At 40.3% G+C, this 24058-nt stretch overlaps 1 long non-coding RNA gene across 1 annotated transcript; it reads left to right on the forward strand.

The window, feature by feature from the left end:
• Nucleotides 1-13931: 13931 nt before the first annotated feature.
• Nucleotides 13932-15488, forward strand: LOC143764765 (uncharacterized). The gene is made up of 3 exons (XR_013213266.1): nt 13932-14010; nt 14097-14162; nt 14676-15488. It is a non-coding gene; the product is annotated as an uncharacterized LOC143764765 (long non-coding RNA).
• Nucleotides 15489-24058: the final 8570 nt, after the last annotated feature.

A 24058-nucleotide genomic window follows, 5' to 3' on the forward strand; every position in this document is an offset into this window, starting at 1 on the left:
CAAAAGCCCTAATAGCACCTGGTAACCAAACCATGAGATTCACCCCCTTACATATAAAATTAGTTAGAGATTTAGCAATCTGAGGAAAAACCTTGATACATTTTCGATAATAGTGAATCCCAGAAAATGCTGCAGAGCATTAAGATCAAGAGATTGAACCCAATTATGGCTGCACCTTCCCAGGGTCCATCTTAAACCTTTCTTCTAACAAGATAAACCCCAAGAATACAATTTCCTTAACAGAAAAAATGCATTTCTCTAATTTAGCAAACAAAGAGTTCTCCCTCAACCTTTGTAACCTTTGAGAGTTCAGATCTGGCGAGAAAATTAGAATATCATCCATTTAATTCACAACATATCTTCTAATGCAATCACAGAAAATATCATTCTTAAAATTTTGAAACACAGCAGAGGCATTAGAGAATCCAAATAGGATTTTTAAATTGACCCTCAGACTTTAAAAACACAGTTTTCCAATAATCACCCTTCCAGAAGCGTATCAAATTATAAGCCCCTCTAAGATCAAATTTAGAAAACACCCTGGCCCCCAGAAGCTGATTATATAGGTTGGCGATGAGTGGAAGTCAGTAAGTATTTTTAACCGTGATTTTATTTAGTTCTCGGAAATCAAGGTAAGGATGGAGACCCCCATCTATTTTCTTTTTTAGAGCAGAATGGGTTAAATAGATGGATGTCAGAATGAGGTCCAAGGTCAGGCAACAAAAGATCTACAAACAGATTACCAGGGACAGAGAGACAAGCCACACAGTAGCTGAATGAACATCTGGCAGACTGGAAGTAACAGCATAGTTAAATAGCCTGGCAATCACTTGGGATAATGAACACCTGGAGACAGCCAGCACCTCCCAGTCTCAGATTGGACAGCCGAGCTGTCAATCAACACACTGACAGCTCAGCATGCCCCTGCACTAGACTGGACGACTGAGCTGTCAAATTACTGACAGCTTCAGCACGCCCCTGTACCATATTGGACGGCACTTTATCACTGCTCTGAACTGCTTTTCTGCATTTTTTCAGTCCTGTCGCTGCTCCGTACTACTATGCATTTTATCAGTCCTGTCACTACTCTGTGCTACTACTCTGCACTTTATCATTCCTGTCACTTCTCTGAACGTCTTCTCTGCACCTTGTCTGTCCGGTCACTGCTCTGAACTGCTAATCTGCTCATTATTAGTCCCGTGACTGCTCTGCACTACTGTTCAACACTGTGAGTACCCAGCACTACTTTTGTTCTGCCCTACCACTGCTCTGCACTACTTCTACTCTGTCACACAACTGCTCAACACCAAAATATTTGTGCAAATTTATGGACTAAAATAAACTAACTAATAAAATAAGTGAACCTGCATCAGAGCCATGATGTAACTGGCTCCTCATGCCTCCTGTAAGTATGAGGTTTGTGTGAGGTCACAATTATCAGCAGGAACCTTGCAGTTATCAACCGAGCTGATGCGTATGTCATCTCATTAATATTTGTGGGATCAAGAGAAAGACCGTAACCTGGTTATCTGCTAAGCATTAAACTCGAAGGCACTTGGACTGGTTTGGGCATTTATAGTGTTTCCAACAAGTCTCTTTGCCTCAGAAAACAAATATTGATTTTCCAATGAATGTCAGAGATGCTGCTCTGCTAAGTTGAAAATCATTTCCTGAGCAAAAGACAAAAAAAAAAAAGAAAGAAAAAAACAACAAAAAACAGAAAAAGAGGAAGAAGAGAGAAGTATGGAGGGGATGGGAGGAGGGAGAGCTGTAAATCACCTGCAGAATGGGATTAAGATGTACTAGAGCCTGAAGTAGTAAACAAAAGTGTAATTTATCCGGACAACGACGCCACATTGTAAACCATCCAGACAAGTACAACACAGAGGTGATAGCGCCAGAAAATATACCGCAATTATACAGGTTAAATGATACCAGAACTTTCTCTGGGGTTTTAATTACAGTAAAGGGAATTACATAAAGTTTTATATAAAGTAAGATCATCTGTAAAAGTGAACATGATTACTGACGATACAATCAGACGGTATTGCGGCAGGTAGCTAGGGCAGGTACGGAGGCAATGAGCTTTAAAGGGAATGTATCTTATGCTTTATCCATCAGATGTCAGAAGACATAGAATAGAAGCGTGTCTACTATGATTTATTTATTTAAATATTATTTTATACTGTTTTTAAGGATTTTCCTTCGGGGGCGGCCATATTGGAAGCATGTACTTTCTACCAATATTCCAGTAGAGCAGAATATTGAACTTTATGGCAGTTGCAGAGAAACGTGACAGACTAAGGGTAAGTGCACACAGCGGCTCCCAAGTAAATAAATGAAAGTAATTTTTTTTTACAAAGCTGCAGGAAAAAATGATAGAAAGGATGACAAAGAAGATGTTTTCACCAGAAGTGATGGATTGCTTTCTGTTACTTGAAGCCCTCATACACAAGACAATATGGGTCTATGAACAGTTGTTGGTTAGTCAGAAGAAAGTGTTTTTCATGCTGATGACTGACCAATCTTGGACCTATTCTACTTGGTGCATTTTTTCAATGATAAAACCAGTGCTTATGATCAGCTGAAACAATCCAAAGTGCAGATCATTCATTAAATAAAACAAATGTTCATCGGTGTGTCACCTGATAAAGAAAGCAATCTTATATTTTCCAATGCAGGCAGCGATAGTATGGTCAAAATCATCAGATATCATCTTTTGATGTGTATGGGTAGACATTGGAGAATAAGAAGTGGCAGTGGATACAGTGCCTATTCTATATTTATAGTGTTTCCCGGAATTAAAATTGCTGCTATCTCTCATTTTGTAGTGATGAAATTACTCTGCTGACCCTGACCCAGTCTACACAGTAATGCTAAACTTAAGCTAAAAGATGGAAAACCCTTTAAGAAAATTGCAAGTAATATTAATCTGTAAATTTATAAGACAGAGTATTACATGTTCCGCCCCCAGAAAACCTAATTTATGAAGAAACTTTAAGAAATAAGTTTCTGCCTAAAGCAAAGTTACACCCCGGATGGCTGACCAGGACAGAAGGATCACAGTACTGACTCCATTAACAATTCGCAAAAACAGTGACATTAACTAATCCACATTTGCATCAGAGCTGCAACTGATATCAGTGAAAAGATAAAAAAAAAAATCTAAAGAGATCTTGATACTTAGACTTAATTACTTTTGGGACTGCTGGAGTTCTACTATTTTTAATGTGAGTTATAGTAACCCCCCAATAAAAAAGTATAACATGTAAATGTGAACATAGCTGTATCTAAAACAATATATTGTATCTAGTGATGAGCAAATAGTGAAATATTTGAATTTGCGAAAATCGGCACAAATACTTTCTAATATCTGTATATAATATCTATATTCATACCGAATAACGAAGCCAATGCAAGTCAATTGGAAAGCCAATTATTTTTCTTCTGGACCCAACAAACAGGTCTGGGGGCCCGATAAAAAAGCTGAAATGAATGGGATAGACAGATATAGATGAAAAGCCGGCAATTCATGTGCCGCTTACAGTAAAATCACAGGTTAGAATAGAATAGATAGAATAGATATATACACATAGAATACATAGATGTCAGTGACACATCCATATATACACTCACCGGCCACTTTATTAGGTACACCATGCTAGTAACGGGTTGGACCCCCTTTTGCCTTCAGAACTGCCTCAATTCTTCGTGGCATAGATTCAACAAGGTGCTGGAAGCATTCCTCAGAGATTTTGGTCCATATTGACATGATGGCATCACACAGTTGCCGCAGATTTGTCGGCTGCACATCCCAAAGATGCTCCATACAAGGCAGGATGGATCCATGCTTTCATGTTGTTTACGCCAAATTCTGACCCTACCATCCGAATGTCGCAGCAGAAATCGAGACTCATCAGACCAAGCAACGTTTTTCCAATCTTCTACTGTCCAATTTCGATGAGCTTGTACAAATTGTAGCCTCAGTTTCCTGTTCTTAGCTGAAAGGAGTGGTACCCGGTGTGGTCTTCTGCTGCTGTAGCCCATCTGCCTCAAAGTTCGACGCACTGTGCGTTCAGAGATGCTCTTAGGCCTACCTTGGTTGTAACGGGTGGCGATTTGAGTCACTGTTGCCTTTCTATCAGCTCGAACCAGTCTGCCCATTCTCCTCTGACCTCTGGCATCAACAAGGCATTTCCGCCCACAGAACTGCCGCTCACTGGATTTTTTTTCTTTTTCGGACCATTCTCTGTAAACCCTAGAGATGGTTGTGCGTGAAAATCCCAGTAGATCAGCAGTTTCTGAAATACTCAGACCAGCCCTTCTGGCACCAACAACCATGCCACGTTCAAAGGCACTCAAATCACCTTACTTCCCCATACTGATGCTCGGTTTGAACTGCAGGAGATTGTCTTGACCATGTCTACATGCCTAAATGCACTGAGTTGCCGCCATGTGATTGGCTGATTAGAAATTAAGTGTTAACAAGAAGTTGGACAGGTGTACCTAATAAAGTGGCCGGTGAGTGTATATGTATATATATTACATAGATAGAAGAAAAGCAATTCATGTGCCGTGTAATTTAAAATCACTGCAGGAGCCGACAGGATAGAAGAGATGGATTACATACAGTAAATACACATAGAATAAGTCTGGGGCGGACATACCACTTGTGCAGCAGGTAGGGGGGCCCTGCAGGGCGGCTATCACTGAGGGCAATCTGGCCTGTTTCTCCAGCATCGAGGCTCCAGAGGACCCCTGGCCAGGCAGCGGGCAGGGATCCATTCTGCTTCCTGCCCAGCACTTCCTGTCTGCCACAAGCAGCACGGCTGGATGATGTCAGCATTCAGCGCGTGGCTGTGTGAGAGAGCTAACTGCCGATGAAGATGCTGGGAATGTGCGTAGAGGTGAGTGGTGTGTGTGAATGTGTGTGTGAGAGTGAGCGTGTGTGCGTGCTGCGGCTGCCGGAGACCATGCAGAGCGGTGAGTGGTGCTGTGTGTATGTATGTATGTATGTGTGTGTGTGTGTGTGTATATGCGTGTAGGTGGTGGAGATGTGTGTGTGTTTGTGTGTGTGGGTGGTGGAGGGGGCAATGATGGGAGTGATGGAGAGGGCAATGATAGGGGTGGTGGGGGAGAAAGCAATGATGAAGGTGGTGGAAAGGGCAATGATGAGGGTGGTGGGGGAGCAGCTGTATTTATTTACAGCACAGGAGCAGCTAATGAATACACACTAATAGCAGCAGTAGGTGTTGGATGATGGGAGCTGTAGTCCCGTCAGCTGACACCAGTGACCGGAGGTAAATTTTATACCTCCGATCACAGCTGAGCGCTCACTTTGTTTTTTGGCAGCGTGGGAACTGTGGCTCTCTGACCGGCGTGGATGATTTCACCACCCATCAGAAGTGGTGTTTGCCATGCTGTAATGCACATCACATTGAGACAAACACCGGTGTCCAGGCAGCCAATCACAGTAATGTCACACCAAAGATGGCACCGGCATTACTGTGATTGGCAAGCCAGCCAGAGGGTGAGTCATTTGAATATACCGAGGTGAATACCTAATTACTTGCCGAGTAACGAATAGCCATAATACCATACTATTCTTGTGAGTAACAAATAATGCCAAATGTATTCTCTCATCACTAATTGTAACACATCCTCCGCTCCTTAAACAAGGCAAGTCCAGAAATACTTAGTTCTCTCAAAAGTATCGACAAGTTTTTGTAATTAAGGCATCTAATTGGTCTACACAAGTAAAAAAATGACAAAACCCTTGAAAACCTTAAAGTGGTCTTCCAGTTTCAGAATTATCACATATCCACAGCTACAATACTCATTTATCTTCAGTAGCCCTACAGACAATGAATAAAGCCGGGGTGTGCATGCACTTTGGGGATGTGCTCTTGGGATCAATGGGGGTCTCAGTAGAAGGACCTTCAATGATGGGCAAGTTCTCAACTTGTTAAATTTTACTATGCATATTCCCTCATTTTTAAGGGGGTCTCCTGATTAAATTTTTTTTTTTTTTTAAAAGTGACCCTGTAATCTGAGGATGAACCTGACAGCAAGTATTTAAATTCCGTGCAGCGCCACCACAGGGGAAATAAAGCATTACACATTGTCCATTGAAATTATCACCGTCCATGGAATGTGCAGGGTCCAGAAAACTTTTGTGATGCTTTTTGTAGCTTCCCACCTTAGCAGGGAGATGAAGATCATGAACCCTGTATAGTAAAAGGCTTTTCCCACAAAAACTAAGGGCTTGACCGTTTTAATTGGACAACCGCTATCCATGGTTTTGATGGTTAGCACATTATTCTATGAGACTGTGTACATGTCTGATTTTTTTTTCAACTGAGTAATCTGTGAAAAAAGTCGCAGCATGTGAGCTTTGACTCTGAGAATCGGATGGCACTCGCTCATTCATGTCTATGGGACCGTGAAAAAAAATCAGACCACGTTTGGGTGACATTTTCATGGACTGACTACAGGGAGAAATGTTGTTTTTTTCCTCCATTTTTTGGGGCTGCAGATTGTCATCTTGAATGCAATTTGTGCGCAAGATCAAACATCAGTCTATCCATTGTCTATGGGTCTGTTGACTAATCCGAGCCCTGTGCTCTTCTATGTCCAGCAGTCCAATAGACAATGAATGGAGCGTGGGTCGAGCATGTGGAAACCACTCCGTTCTTATAGAAGGTTCCAGTCCACCATTCTTGCAATCGATAGGTGTCCCAGCAGTCAGCTAGTTGTCCCCTGTAAGTCATAATTCCCTAATGGGGTAATGGAAAATGACTTTATAACTCAGATGGCCAACTTTAAGTTAATTTTATTCAGTTTTGTTGTAATAATTTCTAGGGTGCAATATTTTTTACTTCTTAATGAACCATTCCACAGCTCATCCAGATCATTAATAGACTCCTCATAGAACCTAGGTGGCAGCCATATATTATAACTATACATTTGACATTGCTTTGTTTATTATGATGCTTAATAGTTCATCATTTTTCCTATCAGACATGAGCCTATCAATAATTCAGCGGCTTTAATATGAATTCATTATAACCAACTGCTAAGAGCAGACTTTAAAAGTCAGGGGGTCACCTAGAAGTCCATTCATCATCATTTCATGGAGCCACCAGTGGTTGTAACAACACGATCTCTGATTGATTGAGCAATTATCTTCTTATCTGTGCGTCTAATATTTTAACCATAAAACAGAATATTTGCAGACTATAATAACCATTCGACATTTTAATAAACACTAACGAGCAGCAGATAAAATAGTTTACCCGGAAGAGCGTTTATTAAATTGCTATAATTATATTTTTCCTCTGCACACAAATCTTTGTACCTCAAGTGTCTTTTTTATATTTCCATTCTGCTAAAAAATAAATAGAAAAAGTGATAGATAAACAAGATATTTGGGAAAGCAATTATACGTAATCTTTTTATAGAATTAAAAAAAGATTAATCCAAAACACAGAAAGGGTGATTTTAACCAGTACCTACTGGGCGAGAAGAAGATGCTATGCCCCACCCCTGAAGAGCATGCTGAAGTCAGGGCAAAAATATTCGGAAGTTTTGACATGTCAACTCAAGATCTAGAGCAGCATTGCTTACAATTTCAAAGCACCAAGGAGGAAATATGCATCATGGAGAAGATTGGCGTGTGAGGAGCAGATTCAAGAGCTATTCACATTCAACAGGTGACGATGCTGGCTGTTACATAGTGGGCATCTGCACTGATCAGGGCCCATAAAAATGTGGGTAATTACAAACAGTGGCATCTAAGACATGCTATTCAGTTGGGGATTCCAATCCGGGTGCCCATCGTCTCCTCTATGACGTGATTACAGGGTGCCAGTGATTTGCCAAGACAGCTGGGGACCTCCTGAAGTCCTCCATGGTTGCCATATTGGAAGTCCTGTCCCTGGCTTCATAGGATACCATGATTTGGACTATATACTGCGGTTCACTAAAACAAGAATATGATCGCAAGTACAAGTCCCCTAGGGGGATAAAAGAAGTTTTGAAAAATAACAATATTGAAAAATAAATAAAAATAAAATAAATAAAAAAAAATAAATAAAATAAAATAAAATAAATTTCAAATTTTGCAAAGAAAAAAGAATCAAAGTAGCTGTTTTTCTGTTTGCTGAACTTCTCACAAAAAAATGCAATCAAAAGTGATCAAACTATCACAGGCATCACTATATAATGTAGTATCATTAAAATGAGATTGAGCACAGAATGTCTACTGAAACCAAGTACAGCCGCTCCATGCATCATGGCTCACAAACAGTATGTGCACCATCACACCGGCTTGTCCATCGAGCCAGAGAAAAGCAAAGATAGAAGGAAAATAAACATGTGGGAAGGTTTAGTGAAACGTTTAGCCGCCATGATGCACCGAGTGCCTGTGCTTGGGTTGTACATTCTGTACTGACAGACTCCTAAAGGTCAGAACACAAACAACAACCCCTCATAAAGCCCGAAGAAAGGAGATTCTACCCCGAAACGCGTTGCCACAATAAAAATATTTTATCCTTACTGCTTGAAGTCACTTTCCGCACCTCCTGGGATCCTCCAGCTCTTTCCTCCTTATCAGTTCCTTTTGGACACAGGATTTTTGGGTGCCCCTTAGTTCAGGTTCCAGGGTTTGGGTGCAATCCCGGCATCGGCAGCCACTATTTGTTCAGTAATGAAGGCTTCCCCTCGTCAAATGTCAGGTCTTGTATGTATAAAGCTTGATCACTTTGTACAGCGAAAAGTTCTACAATGTTTCATCTTCTGGTTTGTCACAATGTATTAGTGCATAACACATATCAATAACAACCATGGGGCAGTCAATGGAAAGAAAGACAGAAATACAGATCAGCTGCTTTGCAAAATGTGAAGAGGACAAATGGTCCTTAGAAAAGTTGTTACATCTCCTCTCCCTATTGCTCAAGGCTCTCCTCTCTGATAATCATGGCATTTATCCCACTTTGTGTCTCAACCTATAATCTTCTATTGATGTCTCCATTGCATCTAAAAGGGATTCATCGCCTTAAATATCCACTACGGCTGTCCATAAATTACCGCTGTCAGTGTTCCGAAAAAGAAAAACAAAAAGGGAGCTGCTCAACTAAAAATAAATGTATCCAAACACATAGGAAAAGTGGATCAAAAACTATTTTTAAGGAGAACTTTAAAGGGATGAACTCATCACAGGCAACTCCTTTTAATCTGAGGAATTAGATTATCTACTCCCTGGATCCCCTGCTGGTGATATGCAGCATTACAGGGCCACCACTTACATCAGGAGTGGGGAATCTTTTTTCTGCCAAGGGCCGTTTGGATATTTATTCCATCCTTCGGGGGCCGTACAAACTCCGCCCACAAAGTACATCCTGTCTCTGGCACTGGGGTCAGGACGTAATCTTTCATTGCATGCCCTTCAGTGTTCAGTAGTGAGCACTGCATGTGTGTGCTAACAGAGCAAGAAGAAATTAATGAGCTGGTGGCAATCAAAATACACCTCCCTACACAAGAATGCGGTCCCCGAGAATCTGCTCGGGGGCCTGATAAAAAGTCATCGAGGACCGTAAATGGCTCTGGGCCCTGAGGTTCCCCACCCCTGACTTACATGAATGGTTGTCCATTAATGATTGGCAAATTGATTCAAAACCAATTAAATAGGTTTAAAATGTAAGAAAAAGTCTCACCAGAATCTGAAAATTTAGGGCTTCGTTTTGCTCAATTTGTCTTAGAGTAAAATCATAAAATATAATACCTATTCATAGACCCGACTGGGGCTAGTGGAGAGAGATCTGGAAAAACCTCCAAACATATGAAATGTCTATAATTGGCAAATTCGATTCACGTGGAATATATCTGATGCAAAGGCAAATCAGTATTTTATCAGCAGGAGATCAATTAAGGACTAGATGTCTCATGCCAAGTAGTCCTGCTGCTCTGTGTAACCCCGCCCCAACCACTGATAGGCAGAAAGCAGACAGTGCAATGTAAAGAGAAAGCTAGCAATCAGTGGTGGGGGCGAGGTTGTATAGAGCTCAGCATTAGAGAACTGCTGGATCTGCAGCAGATGAAACAGTGATTTTAATCAAAACTGCAGCAAGCAGCCCAGTAAGTGACATATCCCTGGAATCAGGATCTCATCCCCCACATCATGCTGCTCTCAGATTACAAAGCAAAAGCCTCATGATTGAGTCACTTTAATTTCACTGGCTGTACATTTGCTTTGAATTTTGTGAACCATCTTCTGTAAATGGAAATTAGGTCCTTAGATTCTTGACTTCCTGTTGAATTTGTAAGCAGAGCTGCAATGTAGCTCATGGTGGACTGAAAAACAAACTGTTGAGCCTGAAACATATTCAAAGAGGCAGAACATAGATTTCTGACTCCCACAGACTCCAACAGACAGTGTGAACAGGCTGTAGTCACTGAATGTAGTTGGGCAAAAAGACAAGCATGACTAAAAGGAATAGTAGGCAAGACTTGGTCAAATGGTGGCCAAAAGATTTCTACTTGAGAATCCAAATCCCCTTGAGGTTGATGATCCATTAATTAGTGATGAGCGAATATACTCGTTACCCGAGATTTCCCGAGCACGCTCGGGGGTCCTCCGAGTATTTTTTAGTGCTTGGAGATTTAGTTTTTATTGCCGCAGCTGAATGATTTACATCTGGTAGCCAGCATAAGTACATGTGGGGATTCCCTAGCAACCAGGCAACCCCCACATGTACTTATGCTCGCTAACAGATGTAAATCATTCAGCTGCGGCAAGAAAACTAAATCTCCGAGTACTAAAAAATACTCGGAGGACCCCCGAGCTTGCTCGAGAAATCTCGAGTAACGAGTATATTCGCTCATCATTAATTAATATAGTTGAAATTTTAGTTCTGCAATATGTTGGACCAGTTGGCAGCTTTATTAGGATATTTCTTAAAATGAATGCAAGTCAAAAAGTTTTGTGAATGTTTAATCAAGGCAATCGCTTTCCACATAGCCTATTAGAGACATGAAGGAAGGACCCCTATTCAAGGCCTTCTATTATAAGCCAAAATATGGCCTTACTATGATGGACCAAGACCATCTAAGATTATCTAAAACTTCCTCTCCCTTTACTGGTTCAATGGTTTTTGCACCTGATCCAATTATTTTGTTTTCGGAATTTTCTGGACCACATGTTCCCAGAGTCAATGAGTTTGTTTTTCTTGTAGCATGTCATAATGTATACGTATCAAGATTCTTACGTGAAGGCTGAAGTTAGACAGAAAACGTTATTTCATGTTGTTCCTAATAGTATGTTTTCAAAAAAGTTTCCATTCGCTTCCAGTTCATTATAGTGGATGTGACTGTAAATAGTTATATAATGCAATACGTTACATAATACAGTAAATGGAAGTGTACCGAGCCGGCTGTCACACAGAACTGCACCCTGTGTTTACGAAGCATCTCATATTCTTGACAGATGCACCGAAGCTCACAGTGATCACAGTGTGAATGATCAAGATAAAGAAAGTAGGAAGAGTTGAGATATAGACAATTTTGGCAACTGAGTAGCAGCAACACTTTTGCAAAAGCTAATTATCATATTTTCAGGCAAAGTCATTTTTGTACACAGCGCTAAGCAAAACTTTTTCTTTCTGACATCATATGTAACAGATATTGCTGGAAATGCTTCAATTAAGCAGTAAATAGCAATGTGTGACGTTCTTATGTTATGAACGACCAAAGACCTTAAGAAGTATCTAAAGTTTCAATACTTTATGAAAAATCCATTATAGCCATATGGATAAAAAAAGAAATAAAAAAAAATACTAAACTAATGCTCATTAGATTATAATAATATAACTGCTATGACTTACAAAAATAATACTACTACAAGACTACTACCGTAGTATAGTAATGCCAGCTATGTGAAAATCACTACTATAATACAGCTCCTATGTAATAAAATATAACTACTATAATACTGCCGCTATGTACAAGAATATAACTACTATAATACTGCTCCTATGTTTAAGAATATAACTACTATAATACTGCCCCCTATGTACAAGAATATAACTACTATAATACTGCCCCTAGATAAAAGAATATAACTACTATAATACTGCTCCTATGTACAAGAATATAACTACTATAATACTGCCCCTATGTACAAGAATATAACTACTATAATACTGCCCCTATGTACAAGAATATAACTACTATAATACTGCCCCTATGTACAAGAATATAACTACTATAATACTGCCCCTATGTACAAGAATATATCTACTATAATACTGCCTCTATGTACAAGAATATAACTACTATAATACTGCCCCCTTTGTACAAGAATATAGCTACTGTAATACTGCCTCTATGTACAAGAATATAACTACTATAATACTGTCCCTATGTACAAGAATATAGCTACTGTAATACTGCCTCTATGTACAAGAATATAACTACTATAATACTGACCCCTATGTACAAGAATATAACTACTATAATACTGCTCCTATGTACAAGAATATAACTACTATAATACTGTCCCTATGTACAAGAATATAGCTACTGTAATACTGCCTCTATGTACAAGAATATAACTACTATAATACTGACCCTATGTACAAGAATATAACTACTATAATACTGCCCCTATGTACAAGAATATAACTACTATAATACTGCCCCCTATGTACAAGAATATAACTACTATAATACTGCCCCTATGTACAAGAATATATCTACTATAATACTGCCTCTATGTACAAGAATATAGCTACTGTAATACTGCCTCTATGTACAAGAATATAACTACTATAATACTGTCCCTATGTACAAGAATATAACTACTATAATACTGCTCCTATGTACAAGAATATAACTACTATAATACTGTCCCTATGTACAAGAATATAGCTACTGTAATACTGCCTCTATGTACAAGAATATAACTACTATAATACTGTCCCTATGTACAAGAATATAACTACTATAATACTGACCCTATGTACAAGAATATACTGCTCCTATGTATAAGAATATAACTGAGAGTGCAAGTGATCGAACAAGTCGAGCGGCCTCGAAGAGGTGGAAACCACATCAAACGATTTAAAGAAAGGGAGGCCTACTGGATTTACACCCTTCAAACATTGGCCCCAAGAGGCCTCAACAGAGAACTGGACTTTACATTCAAGTAACCATATTTTCATTATTGCAACTAAACTCTAAACTTATGTAATACCCATGCAGGTAGTGGATATGTATCTTCTTTCATTTCCTCTTTACTAAACTATTTATTTTGATTTTATTTTTATCATTATTTCTATTATTACATTATTTTCCATATTTTTAATTTGTATTATCATTATTAATTTTCAATTTTTAATCTTGATTTTTTCGTTGCATTGATTTATTTAACTGTTCCTCAGGGTTTATTATACAACCTATTTTCCAAGGTTTTCATATTACACTATACAATCATTTTTTCTTCAGCCTGACTATACAATTCCTACTCAACGCTACCTACTCCCCTTCTAGGTTCGTATCTGGCTTTACATTATTCTGCCCGCACACTAGGTCCCTCCTGTTTCTTTACTCCGTATCATCAGCGCTTATAGCGCATTTAGTTTTTAGGGCTTCTTATCTCTCACATGGTGCTACGTCATCATTAGGGTCACCGCATTCTCCGTCCCATTACTATGTATGCACCGTCACTAACATTTTCCCCTTAGTGCCCTAGGTCTCACCGCTACTTAGTGCACCTGCGCAGACGACTCCCACTGGGATTACCGCCCCTTGCTCCCAGCGCAGATTGACTCACATTGCGCATGTGCTACTTGGTTCTCTGGCCCCTAGCATTCCAGACCTCTCTCTGCTCACCGCACCAGTGCGCCTGCGCACCCCACGTTTCACACTTCCTGCCGCCTCGTACAAAAAGGCGCTTCTCTCCTTGGTCTCCCATACACACCACCACCGCAGACACCAGTAACTACTAAGTTATAGGTAATTATACCTGCCCTCCTTTTTCTTCTTGCTTGGGACTCCCATCCTGTGTCAGTATATTTACCGCTGTGGCTTTCTTCCCATAGCCCCTAACGGGACTCCTGCACCTCTCCAGGGATTTGTGCCCTCCTCTCGGTATCTACTTTTGTAAGGTCAGTTCCTAGCCTCTAGCAGTGTCCACCACCTGGGTATTCCATGCTTTCCTTTATGTTACTATTTCCTTTATGTTACTATTTTCTTCTGCATTACTACATCAGGGTATTGTGTTTGCCTAATACTGGTTTTGCATACCATTGTCCTCTTCTGATCACTGTTCTCATACAGGATACTGATTTGTCCAAGATATTGACTGATTTAACCATAGTGGGTGTCTCCTTATGATAGTGCTTCCGCGGTGCCCCCCGCTCATGTAGCCACTGCTACACAGATATCCTATAGACATTTGACTGCCATTCCAAGACACGCCCGATCACAATCCTGATGTTTCCTACCATCGTATCTCTTCAATAACTTGATGGGTCTTGCAATACTGTCGTCTTGTCCACTATTATGGCGACAATACGCGATCTTTATTTAGGGGACTCTATATTTGTAAATATGTATTCTTTGTAATATGTTATGTGCTCATGTTTTGTGATACCTTTTATATTTTGTTTTTGTTTCAGTAAGGTTTGAGAAAGACCCAGTGGGTCGAAACGTTACCTTGAAACACTGCGGTGATACCTTCAAATTTGGTGTTTGTTCACAATAAAAAAAACACGTTTTTTTGGCTAACAAAAATTCTGAAGACTTCTTTCTTGAGTGCGACTGTTGCTGTACAGGACTACATTCTGGAGAATCCCTCCATGTTCAGTCGGCACCAGTAGTAGCGAGAGTGCACGTCTTGTTCTTCACTACAACATCTCATGGGAGATCATCGTGGGACACTCGTTATTAAATGGATTACATTAGAACAGGGAGTATTTGTGTTGGTTTATTTATTTTTTTCAGGAGAACTAGGGTGTTACAGGAATTAGGCGTATAGTAAATATGGGAAACTGGGTGGTGTTTTATTTCATTAAAATCCTTTTTTCTGGCTGTGTCTTTATTTAACATGGAACTGTAGCGCCCCAGAGTCCTGGTCGTTGCAGTAATATCATTCTCCTCTAGGGGGGAGTGATGTTGCGTTTGGAGACAAAGAATGACAACCGAATCCTGGTATCACAAACATGCAACACATTCCAGGCCACCAGGGGGAGCTATGCTCCTATTTATTAGGGTACTCCTCACATTTAGGTAAAACTGGTTGCCTGGGGAGGAAGTTAGTCAGTTGCTGGCTGAGCTTTGCTCAGGTAGTTGGTCCCTGACAGGGGTGGGATCCTGTCAGAGGCCGAGACAGAAGGACACGGAGCTGCGCCTGCCCTGAATGCGGCAGCTTCCCAGGAAGAGACACAGAAAGAGAACTGTATTGTAGAGAGGGTGAAGAAGTCGTAGCAAAGGAGTGGATATCAGAGGAGTTATGCCCTGCACAGGCTGCCTCCTTCTGAGGCGCAAGATCCCGGTAGCCAGAACACCGAGGGAGCAACATTCCTTTATGCCTTGCTCCAGAAACCAGCAGTACAGCTAATTTCACGTTACCTGTCCGCCCCTACTCCCAGGAGGCAAGGTGGCACTGCTTAGAGGCCGGGGCATGATAGAGTCCCTGAAAAAAGCCTCAAGCCACCGGTCATACGGGTTTGTTTTATCCTATCCGGGGGACAGAGAGAGAGACATAACATCTGAAACATCTTCAACAGTTGTGAGGACCTTATGAGAAGCTTAGCAGTAAGGTACTACAACATACGGCACTAGAGGAAGGCTACTGATTTCTACCTGGATAAGGGGACTCTGGACTTGCCTCCAAACCGGCCGGACTCTGCCTGCCCCGTGGTCTGTGCTCTGGACTGTGGATGCTTAAGCTTTCAGTAAAAGGTAAAGAGACTGCAACCTTGTGTCCTTGTTCTTCACTGCGCCTCTCACCATCCACCATCTACACACTGGGAAGCCCTGGGGACATACTTCACTTGTGGGAAGGTATACCATCTAGCTGCCATAACATCACCCCAGAGGACCCCTTAGCAGCGTCGGTCACCCTGACCAAATACCACAGGTGGCGTCACGAACATTCCCTTTAAAGACCTTTCCCTTTTACACGGATGCCCCAAGGGCCACGGACCAGGTCAGCCACCGTGACATCCCCCTCTGAACCGAAGGACCCGGTACCAAGTACCCCACGGCCCAAGGGGGCGCTCCATAACAACTATAGGATTAGCAATGGATATGTGTCTTATTGGTGCCTCTCCATTACTAATCCATGGGCTTGATGTCACCTTACAATACAGAGGTGACATCAACCCCACAACTATTACCCCACTTGCCACCGATACAAGGCAAGTGGGAAGAGAGAGGCTACATGCCAGATTTGGTACAGCTTAGAGATGCTCCATTTCTGGGGTAGCTGAGAGCTGGTGTTTGTAGCCTGGGGGGCAATATCCATGGCCCCTTCCTAGGCTATTAATATCAGCCCGCAGCTGTCTGCATAGCCTTTTCTGATTATTAACCCCTTAACCCCCGGAGCTTTTTTCGGTTTTGCATTTTCTTTTTTACTCCCCTCCTTCCCAGAGCCATAACTTTTTTATTTTTCTGTCAATATGGCTATGTGAAAGCTTATTTTTTGTGGAACATTGGTTTTACCATGTCGTTCGTGTACTAGGAAATGGGAAACAAATTCCAAGTGCGGTGAAATTGCAAAAAAGTGCAATCCCACACATTGGTTTTTTTGTTTTGTTTTGTTTCTAGGTTTACTAAATGTTAAAACCGACCAGCCAATATGCCAATATAATTCTCCAAGTCACTACGAGTTCACAGAAAGGTCTAGGATCTTTTTTATCTAAGTAGTGAAAAAAAATTCAAAACTTTGCTAAAAAAAAAAAAAAAAATAGCGCAATTTTCCGAAATACGTAGCGCCTCCATTATTCGTGATCTGGGGTTGGGTGGGGTTTTTGTTTTTGCATGCCGAGCTGCCATTTTTAATTATACCATTTTGATGCAGATACGTTCTTTTGGTCACTCATTATTGCATTTTAATGCTATGACGCGGCGATCAAAAAAGCGTAATTCTGGTGTTTTGATTTTTTTCAAGCTACGCCGTATGGCGATCAGGTTACTCCTTTTTTATTGATAGATTGGGCGATTCTGAATGCAGTGATACCAAAATATACAGAGGTTTGATTTTCTTTTATTGTTTTATTTTGAATGGGGTGAAAGGGGGGTGATTTGAACTTTTATATATATATTTTTTTTTTTTCTTTACATTTTTTTTTTACTTTTGGCATGCTTCAATAGCCTCCATGGGAGGCTAGAAGCTGCCACAACTTGATCAGCTCTGCTACATAGAGGCGATGCTCAGATCGCCTCTATGTAGCAGAATTGCAGCCTTGCTATGAGCGCCGGCCACAGGGTGGCACTCATAGCAATCCAGCATCAGCAACCATAGAGGTGAGACCTCTGGTCGTCATGCCGACGTGCCGATAACCCCTGATCATGTGACGGGGGGTCATCGGTGCACGCATTTCCAGCTGGATGGCCGGAAGCCCTTGTTAAATGCCGCTGTCAGAGTTTGACAGCAGCATTTAACTAGTTAATCACGATCCACCCGTGCCTATTGTAGGCACATGTCAGCTATTCAAAATAGCTGACATGTCCCGGCTTTGATGCGTGCTCACAGCCGGAGCCCACATCAAACAGGGGTACTGCCATTGAACGTACTATCCCATCCAATGGTAGACAGGGGTTAATTATAGGGGGGCCCCATATAATTTTTTTGGGGCTCCCCTATTTTACTCTCCAGTAAAGGCTAAGTTTACAGCTGTGAGATGATATTAATAGCCTAGAAAGATCCATGGGTATTACACCCTTCTCAGGCTGTAAACATCTGCCCCCAGTCGCCAGCTTTCCCTCTCTGGTTTGGAAACTTGTACGGGAGCCCACGCCATTTTTTTCCTTTTTTTTTTTAATTAAACAGATATTGCATTTAAGGCCAGGGTCATACTTTCAACAAACTCGCACGAGTCTCGCACATCAATAACCGGCACTGCCGCCGGCACTCGGGACCAGAGTATGCGGATACATGTATTTCTATGCAGCTGAACGCTCTGGTCTGAGTGCCAGCGGCAGTGCCGGGTATTGAGGTGCAAGACTCGCGCGAGTTTCTCACAAGTGTGACCCCGGCCTAATGCAGATTTTGTGTGTGTTTGTCTTTACAGTATTTAACTCTTTATGTACCATTTTATTATGTTTATTACTAGACATCGTCTTGGTATTATCTATCTATCTATCTATCTATCTATCTATAGATATATCTATCTATTATCTATCTATCTATCTACAGATATAGGGATCCAAAAATCAGAGGCAGCACACCATTATAAGTTGACATTTTTAAAGGTGCTTAAATTTAATAGCCCATTATGGCGACATTTCGTCTCATGGAGAGCCTTTCTCAAACCTTGAGAAAGGCTCTCCATGGGCCGAAACATCGCCATAATGGGCTATTAAATTTAAGCACCTTTAAAAATTTCAACTTATAATGGTGTGCTGCCTCTGATTTTTGGATCCCTATGACAAGGTTTGGTACATGCCTGGGGGGCTCTGCACCCTAATTTTTCTTTTTGTTTTTTTTTGGTGCTGCTCTTAACTCTTTTTGCAATTATCTACAGATATATCTATCTATCTGTGTGTGTAAACATTATTCTTCAATGGAGTACTCGTATGTAAAAGAAGAGGTTGGACAAGGAAATTACATCACAATTCTTTTTTTTTGTTAAATAATATATCTTTATTTAGCCTACGAAAACACATACAAATCCGCATAAGAAAAATGCATGAAAATCCGCATAAAAAATGCATCAAATCTGCATGAGTTTTCAACTGCGTTTTCTGCCAAGAGAGGAAGAATCCGTGCAGAAAATTCCACAGGCAAATCCGCAACGTGTACACATACCCTTATATTATTCCTTGTACAATGATAACTACAATAACACTGCCTCTATGCACAAGAATATAACTACAATAACGCTGCTCCTATGCACAATAACATACCTAAAATAATACTGCCCCTATCAGCAAGAATATAGCTACCAAAATACTGCCCCTATGTACAGGAAAAATACTCTTATAATACTGCCCCTAAGTACAAGAATATAACTACTATAATACTGCCCCTAAGTACAGGAATATAAGTATTATAATACTGCTCCCTATATACAAGAGAATAACTAGTATAACACTGCCCCATATGTACTAGAATATAACTACTATAATACTGCCCCTATATAAACGAATATAACTACAATAATACTGCTCTCAATGTACAAGAACATAGCTAAAATAATACTGCGCCGTGTGTTCAAAAATGTAACTACTATGATACTACCCCTATGTTCAAAAATATAGCTACTATAATAATGCTCCTATATGCAAAAGTATAACTACTATAGTACTGCCCTCTACGAACAAGAATATACCTACTATAATACAGAAAAAATACAAAAAAGGGAGATTAGTGTCTCCTCACCGCCTCCTAGAGCGCACGGATCCTGTTGTGCAGCAAGTTTTTCAGAACTTGAAAGAAATAAGTCCAGCGCTGTATGTCCATAAAATCCATTTTCTTTTAATCCATAGCTTCAAATAATATTAAAACAATTAATTCATAGTCCAGACATTAAAATAATTAATTGTTTTAATGTTATTTGAAGCTATGGGTTAAAAGAAAATGGATTGTATGGACATACAGCCCTGGACTTATTTTTTTTCAAGTACTATAATACTGCTCTATGTACAAGAATATAACTACTACAATACTACTCCTTTATACAAGAATATAACTACTATAATACTGCTCCTATGTACAATAATATAACTACTATAATACTGCCCTCTATGAACAAGAATATAACTACTATAATACTGCTCTACGTACAAGAATATAACTACTACAGAATAATACCTCATCTATGTACAAGAATATAACTACAGTAATACTGCCAATATGTACAAGAATATAACTACTGTAATACTTCCCCTATGTACAAGAATATAACTACAGTAATGCTGCCCCTATGTACAAGAATATAACTACTATAATACTGCCCCTATGTACAAGAATATAACTACTGTAATACTTCCCCTATGTACAAGAATATAACTACAGTAATGCTGCCCCTCTTTAAAAGAATGTAACTACTATAATACTGCCTCTGATGTACAGGAATATAACTACTATAATACTGCCCACTATCTACAAGAACATAACTACTACACCATGTTCCAAATTATTATGCAAATTATATTTTTCTCGGATTTTCCTAAATGGTCGGTGCAAATGACAGTCAGTCTAATAAAAGTCATCACCCGTTAGATTATACATCGAATTTTATTGAAGAAACCTCCCAATGATAACAGTATAATCTCCAAAATGAATAAAAACTCAAAATGCACTGTTCCAAATTATTAGGCACAGTAGAATTTCTAAACATTTGATATGTTTTAAAGAACTGAAAATGCTCATTTGTGGAATTTGCAGCATTAGGAGGTCACATTCACTGAACAAAAAAGCTATTTAACTCCAAAACATACTAACAGGCCAAGTCACATGTTACCATAGGAACCCTTCTTTGATATCACCTTCACAATTCTTGCATCCATTGAACTTGTGAGTTTTTAGAGACTTTCTGCTTGTATTTCTTTGCATGAAGTCAGAATAGCCTCCCAGAGCTGCGGTTGTAATAGTATGCAGGTACTGAGTTTGTCACCACAGAACAGACAGACCAACAGTTGAGGGGTTTAATAACAGGAATCAGGTTCTCCTCGCAGGGAGGAAGCAATGGAATATAACTAGCAATAAAACAGTGCAAAAATATGGGAGTCAAACAGTGTTACAGAAGTAAGCAGGATTTCTTGAGAAAAGAACACTTATCAGTCTGATGAGGACTTGCTTGAAGGGTCGTCTTCTCCAAAGTAGGCGCCGAGAAACAGCGGCACTTGTCGTCCCTCTGTTGTCCTTGGGCTGAGTAGTCTCTAGGGGCCCGCTGCCTGGGGTTTCGGGAGTTAATGTGATATGCACAGGCTCTGAGTGTTTAGCTTTTACAGCACAGCCTATCCTGGGAAAACGATGGTCAGTCTATTATTAAGTCTCTCACCAGGAATCAGGGGCTCTGCACTGTTAAGTCTCTCACCAGGAATCAGGGGCTCTGCACTGTTAAGTCTCTCACCAGGAATCAGGGGCTCTGCACTGATACCTTGGGTACCAGGGGTCACAGTCTCTATACTGATACCGCGGGTACCAGGGGGTCACAGTCTCTGCACGAGCCAATGTCTCTGCACGGGTCTCAAAGCGCCCCTCTCCAGTCACAGCAGAGTCCGCTTTCATGTACTCACAAGATGCAGTCTTTCTGGGCAATCTCTCTGTATTTGTCCTCTGACCGGGAGCTCTCTCTCTCTCCCGGAGCACAGCTGCACCCTGCTCTGACCGCTGCTCATGCTGCTCTGTTCCTTGCGCGTGCCTTTCCCGCTCTCTGCCCAGCTTCCTTCCTGTCCCAGTCTCTAAGTCTGCCCCCCGGGGAACCTGTAGCATAGCTCAATGGTTCCAGGCACAGAGCCGAGAAGGTAACTGCCCCCGGACTCTTCTTGTGCTTCACCTCCTTACACTGTTATGATGCAAACTGCCTCCCACCCTCATAGATCTTTGGCTTGATGATACTCCAGAGGTTCTCTGTAGGGTTGAGGTCAGGGGAAGATGGTGGCCACATCATGAGTTTATCTCCTTTTATGCCCATAGCAGCCAAGGACTCAGAGGTATTCTTTGCAGCATGAGATGGTGCATTGTCATGCATGAAGATGATTTTGCTCCTGAGGGCACATTTCTGCTTTTTATTCCATGGAAGAAAGTTGTCAGTCAGAAACTCTATATACTTTGCATAGGTCATTTTCATACCTTCAGGAACCTTAAAGGGCCCTACCAGCTATTTCCCCATGATTCCAGCCCAAAACGTGACTCCACCTACTTGCTAACATCGCAGCCTTGTTGGGACATGGTGGCCTTCCGCCAACCATCCACTACTCCATCCATCTGGACCATCCAGGGTTGCTCGACACTCATCAGTAGACAGGACTGTTTGAAAATTAGTCTTTATGTGTGTGTCTGGGCTCAATGCAACCATTTTTGCTTGTGAATACTATTTAGGGATGGCCGAATAGTAAGTTTATAAACCAAAGCAAGCCTTTGAAGGATCCTACACCTTGAGGTTCGAGGGACTTCAGAGGCACCAGCAGCTTCAAATAACTGTTTGCTGCTTTGTAATGGTATTTTGGCAGATGCTCTCTTAATCCAATGAATTTGTCTGGCAGAAACCTTCCTCATTATGCCTTTATCTGCATGAACTCTGTCTGTGCTCTGTTTCAGTCACAAATCTCTTCTCAGTATGATGATCACTCTTACGTTTTTGTGAAATATCTAATGTTTTCATAACTTGTCCAAGGCATTGCACTATTTAACGTTTTTCAGCAGCAGAGAGATCCTTTTTATTTCCCATATTGCTTGAAACCTGTGGCCTGCTTAATAATGTGGAACATCATTTTTAAGTAGTTTTCCTTTAATTAGAATCATCTGGAAAACTAATTATCACATGTGTTTAAGATTGATTTCAATGATCCATTGAGCCCTGAGACACAATACCATCCATGAGTTTATTTGAAAAACAAAACAATTAAATCTTTATGACACTTAAATCCAATTTGCATAATAATTTGGAACACGGAGTATAATAATGCCCCGAAGTACAAAAATATAACTACCATACTATAATACTGCTCCTATTTACAAGAATATAACTACTTTAATACTGCTCCTATGTACATGAATATAATTACTATAAAACTGCTCATATGTACAAGAATATAACTACTATAATACTGCTCCTATGCACAATAATATAACTACTATAACTACTATAATACTGCTCCTATGTACAAGAATATAACTACTATAAGTCTGCTTCTATGTACAAAAATATAACTACTATAATACTGCCTATGAATAAAAAAATTGCTATAATACTGATCCTATGTACAAGAATATAGCTACTATAACACTACCAGTATGGACAACAATAACTACAACAACACTGCCCCTATGCACAAGAATATAACTACTATAACATTTCCCCTATACACAATAATATAACTTCTATAATATAATACTACCCCTATCCACAAGAATATAACTACAATAATTCTTCCCCCTGTGTAAAAAATATAACTACTATAATACCGCCCCTATCCGCAAGAATATAACTACAATAATTCTTATCCCTATGTAAAAGAATATAACTACTATGATACTGTGATAGAAATATATATATCAGGTAGATCATATATACTCATATACTCACAGCTAATAAATACATTATAATCAATGGCTTAAAATGGCTGACATAAACTGATATAAGCCAGACAGATTGTATGGGGGTTTTCCATCTCAAAAGCAGAACTTGGGCCAGATGTCCTGAAATAATGCCTAGAATATAGCTGAATCTTGCTGAAACGGCAGACCAACAGTGTCAGATGTATTAAGTGCTGATCAGATGTCTCAACTCTGTCCTACATGCAGAGAGCTCAATTCTAGTTGCTTAATCAGCAGTCATATGTGCATTAATCACAATATTCCATATATGTTTAGATAACCAATGACAGAGGAGCTAGACAATATGGTAATTAACTAACCACCCCTAACAACCCCTAACCACTCCTTTCTATATGCTATCATAAAAACTATGTATGTACAATAAAGTATCAGTATTGATGGAATGTTATTGACACAATGATGTTGCAGTCTCATTCCTTGAGCGCTCAAAATACTCAGTCTTATTGGGAGCGGCCGCAACACACACAGGGATAAATTTATCCAACCCAAATTTCCATAACAATACTGCCCCCTATGTACAGGAATACATCTACTGTAATATTGCTCCTA

The sequence above is a fragment of the Ranitomeya variabilis genome, chromosome 1 (assembly GCF_051348905.1).
Source record: "Ranitomeya variabilis isolate aRanVar5 chromosome 1, aRanVar5.hap1, whole genome shotgun sequence".
Classification (NCBI taxonomy): Eukaryota; Metazoa; Chordata; class Amphibia; order Anura; family Dendrobatidae; genus Ranitomeya; species Ranitomeya variabilis.